Here is an 8,691-nt window from a genome sequence, read left to right as displayed (position 1 = left end):
ACTCCCTTCTCTCCTCTACCTGCTCCCAAGTCCCCAGAGCCCCTGCCGGCCTCCACCCCCTGGCCCCAGGGAGCTCAGTCCCCGCCCCCGCCACCTTGCCTATGCACCCCTGCCCAGGCACTTCAGTGGCCTTGCTCTAGCCACCCCACCCCCCAACCAAATCAGGCGATCTCCAAGATGTGAATAAGGGGGAGGGGGAGGGGGAGCGGACAGGAAAATGAAGTCTGCCCACCGCCACAGGACAGGTATGTAGGTGAACAGGAAAATGACCAAAGATACACACGTGGGTGAGGACAGCTATATTGTGCACATCAAGGCTGTGGTTATGACCTCAGATGACTCCAGTGTGGGGGGGGTGTTCCCACAGGAAGGAAGGTGGGATTGGTAAGGTCACGCACCTAGATGACAAATCGGCTTTCTCATCCATGGTGAACGACAGAAAGACAAACTGGTGGTATTGGAATGCTATTTAAGAAAGGAATTGGTCTACACCAAAGCCAACCCAACCTTTCATCAGTGGAAGGTCAACAATAGTAAGTTTTGACTTACTGTCCAAATCCTTGAGTGAGGAAAGCAATCGAAGACCTTATAGAAAGCTCAACATCATCTTCCACCATCTGTAGTGAAGATGAGCTTTGCGATGATGTTTTTACAACAGCTACAGACAGTTCTTCTATCAATAATTCGTCTCAGAAGAAGGAACAACTTATTTGGACAATCTCCTCCCTCACATCCTGTGAGCACCAGAGGATTTATACCCTGGGTCACCTCCACGACCCATACCCCACTGACCATTATCACCTGGAACAGCTGATGGCAAGGCCCTACTGCCAGGTGAGCTTCCTGGACGACTAAGGAGATCGTGCACATTAACCCAGGGAGAAGGTCTGGATGACACACACTACGAGGATTACCGGCGCCAGTGAGGGACAAATACCGAACCCCTTGGAAGACGCGGGCTCGTACCTGCTCTTCGCCAAGGACAAGGTCCTTAAGCACAACTACAATTACCCCCATGAGGACTCCTCAGATTTTGGCATCAGCGCGGGGCCAGCGTGATCAAGACACAGCCATTCTGGGGCAAGTCCTGGTGGTGGAAGGAGGACCAGGAGCGCTCTGAGTGGGCGGTGCGCGTACTGTCAGGACGCTTTCAACCATGAGGAAAACTGGAGGGGCCACTGTCAGGACGCGCCTGACTCCGTGAGAACTTTGCTTCAAGCGGTGAGCTGTATGTGGTGAGGACAGCATGCTCTATCGCTGTACGTGGGACCCGAGGGAGACTATACAGACCTGTGCCTGTGCGATACTAGCTACGAGTTTTGCCTCCCGTGGATGGCTCTTACTGACTTGTGTTTCTTGGCCCCCTGTTCTTGCTTTTACCTACCTCTTCGGGCCTGCTACCGCTGCGGAGTGATGTGTAGGTGCTGTGGAGGGAAGCACAAAGTGGAGAGAGAGGGAGGTGGGGGAGGGGGGAGAGGGAGGGAGAGAGAATATGACCTCATTTTTATAAAAAATAATCATCGTATTTGTGTGCATAAATACACACACATGAAGAAGGTGTGAAAAGCTGCACAAATTGGTACCCTCATTGTTACAAGGGGAGGGGAGGGGGATATGAAACGGGAGATTTTTAACTTTATCTTCTTGCATTTTTTATTTCACTTGCTATAGTGAGAACATACTGTATTTGTAACTTAAAAGAAAATTTCAATTAAATAAATGTTTGAGGGAAATTTTTTCCCTCAAACCTAACTTTGTTCTTGTTCTCTGCTTGGGTGAACTGGTACCATCATTCACTTCCAAGACAAGAGACCTGCAAGTAATTCTAGATCTTTCCTTTTCTGTAATCTTCCACACTTCCACTTAATTAGTCACCAAATCCAGATTTTAGTTCATAAATATCCTTACCTTCCTCTAATTAACAAATCCTGTCTATTCTAGTTCCTAAATCTCTTTTAAAGTCCTTCCCCTCTTTACCATCCCTGCCAATAAGGCTTTTTTTAGTTCAGAACTTCATCATCTCTCGGTATTTCAATAGCCTTTAAAATAATCCCCTGTTTGACTCCTCCATCCACTCTCTCTCATATAACGCTCTCAGAATTATCTTTCTAAACAGTTATAGTGTACCACTGTTGGGAGACAAATGAATACATTTTTATTTTAATAGGCATACTTTTTATTTTAATTCTCATAAGAAAATATATTAAACTCATGATTTCAAAGATATTATTGCCTAGATTTAAGAAATTAAAATGGTGAAGGTAGAATATGAGTAAATGAAGTTGGAAAACATTGGTCTATAAGGATAAAGTCCACACTCCATGAATCTTTATGATCTAGTCCCATCCTACCTTTCCAACTTTGTCATCATAAATGTACCATTTCAATTAGGGAAAACTTTCTGATGGCCCCCAAACATGCCATGTTCTTTCATCCCTCTCTGCCCTTCCTCATGCTGTTCTCACTCATTCTCCTTAGTAAACTCTTCCTTTTCCTTCAATATTCAGCTCAAATATTTCTTCTGTGAGGATCTTTGTTTTGGGGATATGAATGTTTATAGCAGCTTTATTCATAATTACTAGAAGCAACCAAGATGTTCCCCAGTAAGTGACTAAATAAACAAACTGTGGTACATCCAAATAATGGGATACTATTGAGGGATAAAAGGGAATGGACTATCAACCCATGCAAAAACATGGATGAATCATAAATATATATTTCTAGGTGAAAGAAGCCAGTCTGAAAAGACTACATACTGTATAATTCCATTTATATGATGTTCTAGAAGAGGCAAAACTATAGTGACAGTAAAAACATCACTGGTTTACAGGAATTTGGAGAAGAGGAGGAGGGTTTAGTAGGTGAAGCACAGGGGAATATTTCTGGACAGTGAAACTATTCTCTATGATACTGTAATGGTGGATGCTTTACACGTTTTTCAAAAGCCATAGAACTTCATAGCACAAAGAGTAAAACTTAATATATGTAACTAAAACAAAAAATCATTTAGGAGATCAAGAAATACAAGGTCAGAATGCAGAATATGAAAAAAGAATGTGTGTTACAAATGTATGAAAGAACCTTCCTGAAGTGGGTGGGGGCAAAGGTGCAAACCTAAGTAACTTTGTAAATGAGTTGTGTCTAAGAATATAGGCAAAGGGGACTGTACATAAGCACTCTATTCTGGTTGATAAAGTTGTTTCCCCTGAGGGTACAGGCTAGCAATTCTGAAACCACTATACATGTATACTGGAATTGAACAATTAAGTACCTGATGGTGGATTATAGGAGCCAGTTTTCTTGCTGTTGGAGTGGGAGGGTACAGATAAGCAAAGGGAAGAAGCTAAAATGATCCATAGGGTAATAGATATGAATTGGAGACATTAGTATGAACTCATGTTTAGCTTAATACAGATACATGTATAAATATTTATATATATGTTGTTAAATTAATTAAATAAGGAGGCCATTAGACTGATGTGGCTCTAATGCCATGCTGGCCTATGTAAGCAGGCCAGAATCTAAGCCTATAAACGCCTCAAGGTTTCAAAATCAAAGCAATAAGGACAACCAATCACACACAGCCAACTAGACTTTAAGTAATAGCCAATCAATAATTTCCTTACTTTGCTTCTGCCTTTTCTCCACAAAAGTCTCTCCCCCCACCTCCTATAGTTAGAGCGACCCCAACAACCTCCAGTTTGGCACTGCCCAATTCAAATTGGTTTTTACTCAAACTCCCCCAAATTTTAATATGCCTCAGCTTACCTTCCAACAGCTCTGGTGTCAGTAGAGGGAAATGAAGGAGACCCTGATGGTCCTCAGGAGCAATAAGCAAACAGGTGAAGGCACCCGCTGAGCTCCTTGAGCCGCCCCCCTCCCGCTGCCTCTGGAGGTGGTGGGCAAGCCACTACCCCTTCCCAGCTCTGCAACCTTTGCATTCTGAGCTTGCAGACTCCACCTGAGTTTCTTTTTTCTGGATTGGCTCCGGAAACCAGCAGGAGTCAACTGGGTCGACCCAAAATCAGACTGGCTGAGGATTTTTTTTTACTGACAGCACTCCCCATAGCACCTCTATTCTAGTACTTGCACTTTATAATATGGCAATTATTTGTTCATATTTGTGTGTTCCCCACCAAATTATGAACTCTTCCTGGACAGGGACTAAATCTTACCCAAATCCTTATCTCAAAGTCTCACCAAATACCTGACCTAAGTAAGTTGAATGAAAAAATTGAAGTCTGGAACCTGGAGCCAAGGAGAACATTCCCTAATTCCAAATCTGCTTTGCATGTTACTATAGCTTCCTGTCTTCTTTTAAATATCACCCTGGTCACCTAGAAAAGAACACAAAGGCCAGAGTCATAAAGCTTTCAGGGATAGGAACAGAAGAGATTAGAAGGGTTTAAGGTGGGGCCAAGCGGCACTAAGTTGACTATAATGTCAAGCCGATTCAGTTTCTGTGGACCAAGCCTTCCTTCCTACCTTCCCTGTCTATCTGGTTTCTGACTATCTGGGGTGAGTTAAACCCACCAAGAATTTTGGCCTCAGCCTACCTCTGGGTAGCAAAAAGTGCCCTGGACAGGAGGTAACAGAATGGACATTGCTCTGCTGAGGTTTCATTTCCATGTTGACTCTGGAGCTCTCTGGACTGGTATTTCACTTCTAGATAAATCACAGTAGTTGTAAAAGTTGTTAGTGGTGGTGGGGGACAGAGAGACAGGCAAGAGAGGAGAGAGAGAACTAAGATTGACTATCATCATACAAACCTCACACAGAAAACATTTAAGCACTTTCACTTAAGGTCATCCCTAACAATAGCCCCACTTCCTGTAGGAATACTGACTGGGCAGGCAGAGAGAACTGGGGAAAGGCCGCAGGTCCCCGAAGTGAGAGTCTTGGAACAATCCCTCTGTATGCCTGTTCTTCCCTTCATACTACATATAACCCTTATGGTTTATCATCTCTGTGTGGTCTTTGGTTACAGCACCTTGACAAAGGAATTAAGTGCATAATTGGGTTGATGTTTCCAGCTTTCTAGGGGCTCCTTGTCTTGGGAAACCCCACAGATACAGTCCCCACAATCCAAGAATAGGCAATATGGCATTGACCTGCCATAAAACTGTCAATATAAAAGGGTTTTTACAGAAAATTAGTTTTTGCTTTTTTAGTTATTGTTTGGGGAGTAGGAAATGGTGCCAATAAAGAAGCAGTAGATAAAAAGGGAACCTAAGTCACTTTACTAAGCTTTTGTTCCTTTAGCCACTTGATTCTGAAAGCCAGACAAGATTAAGCAAATGCGTGGACAGGGGTTGGGGTGGTGGGGAATGGCTCACTATAGAAAATGTGAAGGTACATGGCAGACATAGAAACTACAAACCTGAGAGCTCACTAAGCATTAATATCCAATATTTTAGAAGATGCTTATCATTTTATTTTATTTAAATTTTTTAAAATTTTATTAGTTTTTAAACAAATTTATTTATTTATTTTTGGATGCGTTGGGTCTTCATTGCTGTGTGAGGGCTTTCTCTAGTTGTGGCGAGTGGGGGCTACTCTTCGTTGTGGTGTGTGGGCTTCTCATTGCGGTGGCTTCTCTTGTGGAGCATGGGCTCTAGGCACAGGGGCTTCAGTAGTTGAGGCATGTGGGCTCAGTTGTGGCTCACGGGCTTTAGGCACGTGAGCTTCAGTAGTTGTGGCACATGGGCTTAGTTGCCCCGTGGCATGTGGGATCTTCCCAGACCAGGGATCGAACCCATGTCCCCTGCATTGGCAGGTGGATTCTTAACCACTGTGCCACCAGGGAAGTCCAGTATTCATTATTTCTAAAGTTGGAGTCACCAACATTGCAGATGATTAGATTCCACCTTGGGTTCTACCAGAGCCTAGCTGATCTGGAGGAATAGAAATACCCAATCCAGCCCCCTCTAGCTTTCCTGTTTTACCTAGGAAGGGGTGGGGGTGTGGAATGAAAAAGCACTTATAAAGATTACAGCCAAGGAAATAGGAATATAGAATTCTTCCCATCTTCTGATATCATACCACCACATTGGTAAGACTCCTGTATAAAACAGGGAATTACAATGGAAAGAACTGCACATCTCAGACCTTATTTAAGAAGGACTCTCTAGGGAAACTCAAAGATGACAGGGGAGACAAAAAACCAGACACTGTAGGAAATTTTACCTCTGACACAGCTACAGTAAACAGTAAACTCAGCCTAAGTCCTAGCCAAATAAACATACAATCTCACACTACATGCCAATTTACCTGAGTTCCTTTTACCTAGTACATCATATGTCTACCTTTCAGCAACACATTACAAGGCATACTAAAAGGCATAAAACACAGTATAAAGAGACAGAGCAAGCATCAGAACCAGAATCAGATATGGCAGAGATTTTGGAATTACCAGAACAGGAATTTAAAATAACTATATGCTAAGGGCTCTATTGGAAAAACTGGACAACATACAAGAACAGATGTGTAATGTAAGCAGAGAGATGGAAACTCTAAGAAAGAACCAAAAAATGATAGAAATAAAAACCACTATAATAGAAATGAAGAATGTCTTCTATGGGCTCATCAGTAGATGAGACATAAATGAGGAAAGAATCAGTGAGTTTGTGGTATATACAGAATGGATAAACAACGAGGTCCTACTGTATAGCACAGGGAATTATATTCAATATCCTGTGATAAACCATAATGGAAAAGAATATTAAAAAGAATGTATATATATGTATAACTGAGTTACTTTGCTGTACAGAAGTAATTAACACAACATTGCAAATCAACTATATTTCAATAAAAAATAAATTAAAAAAAGACTCAGTGAGTTTGAAGATATGTAAATAGAAACTTCTAAAAATGGAATGCAAAAAGAAAAAAGAATGAAAAGATGGAATATGCAATAATTGTGAGACAATTATGAAAGGTGTAATATATGCATAAAGGGAATACCAGAATGAGAAGAAAGAAGGAAAGGAACAGAGGAAATGTTTGAATAATGGCTGAGAATTTTCCAAAATTAGTGACAGATAACAAACCACAGATCCAGGAAGCTCAGAGAACACCAAGCAGGATAAATACCCCCCCCAAAAAAATCTACACATAGGCAAATCATATTCAAATTACAGAAAATCAAAGACAAGATCTTTAAAGAAGTCAGGGTTTAAAAACACCTTACCTAGAGGTACAAGGCTAGAATTACATCAGACTTCTCTTCAAAAACCATGCAAGCAAGAAGAGAATGCAGTGAAATATTTAAAGTGTTGAAAGAAAAAAACCCAACCTAGAATTTTGTATCCAGCAAATTTATCCTTCAAAAGATAACAACAAAACCAAACTAATTTAAAGATAGGCAAAAGACTTGAATAGACATTTCTCCAAAGAAGATATACAAATGGCCAAAAAACACATGAAAAGATGCTCAGCATCACTAATCATTAGGGAAATGCACATCAAAACCACAGTGAGATACCACTTCATACCCATTAGGATATTAAGATGGCTATTATTTTAAAAAATCAAAAGATAATAATAAATGTTAGTGAGGATGTGGAGAAATTGGAACCCTTGTGAATTGTTGGTGGGAATGTAAAATGGTGCAGTATAGAGGTTTCACAAAAAATTAAACATAGAATTACCATATGAGTCACTCATTCAACATCTAGGTATATACCCAAAAAGAACTGAAAACAGGAACTCGAACAGATATTTGTATACCTGTGTTCATAGCAGCACTACTCACAATAGCCAAAAGGTTAAAACAACACAAATGACCATCAATATATGAATGGATAAACAAAATGTGGTATATATATACAAAGGAATATTCAACTTAATATTCAGACTTAAAAAGGAAGGAGATTCTGAACATGCTACAACATGGGTGAACCCTAAAGACAAAATGCTAAGTGAAATAAGCCAGACACAAAGAGACAAACATTGTATGATTCCACTTACATGAGGTACCTAGAGTTGTTAAATTCATGGAGACAGAAAGTAGAATAGTGGCTTTCAGGGGCTGAGGGAGGAATGGAGAGTTATTGTTTAATGGGTACAGAGTTTCAGCTTGGGATGATAAAAAGGTTCTGGAAATGAATAGAGGTGATGGTTATACAAAAATATGAATGTAAGTAATGCCACTGAACTGTACACTGAAAAATGATTAAAAGGGTAAATTTTAGGCTATGTACATTTTGCCATAATAAAAAAGGGAAAAATGAGACAGATCTGTAATACAGACAAGGAAGTATTTCTACATAGATTCTGTTGTAGAAAAACTAAAAGACATGAAGAAATACTGTTGTAATCTTAAAAGCCTATAAAAATTGCTTGTAGAAATGTTTTCTTTAGTTACCTCCCAGTTCTAAAGCTGTATCTTGATTAATTTGATTGTTTCCTATGTTTCCATTAATAACACACTTGTAAACTACTTCTACAGATGGCTAATCTCATCTCTTAGATGACAATTCTTATTAAAATTTCAGTAAGTAATTCTTTTTCCAAGTTTTTAGCTTCCAACCTACTCATTATAGCACTAATTATTTTACCTGGCAATATCTATACACTAATCAATTCCCAGTGAGAATTATAAGACAGTCATGTCCAGTAGCAAGAAGGAGCAAAAAACCTAGAATCCCTAAAACAGATGATTAGTGATATGCTTTCAAATCTAGAATGTAT

At 40.3% G+C, this 8,691-nt stretch overlaps 1 pseudogene; it reads left to right on the top strand.

The window, feature by feature from the left end:
- Positions 1-265: 265 nt before the first annotated feature.
- On the top strand, positions 266-3,834 carry LOC131748123 (sprouty-related, EVH1 domain-containing protein 2 pseudogene; annotated as a pseudogene).
- The last annotated feature ends 4,857 nt before the right edge of the window (positions 3,835-8,691 follow it).

This window comes from Kogia breviceps, chromosome X (assembly GCF_026419965.1).
Source record: "Kogia breviceps isolate mKogBre1 chromosome X, mKogBre1 haplotype 1, whole genome shotgun sequence".
Taxonomy (NCBI): Eukaryota; Metazoa; Chordata; class Mammalia; order Artiodactyla; family Physeteridae; genus Kogia; species Kogia breviceps.
This window is presented reverse-complemented; position numbering and strand designations above follow the sequence as displayed.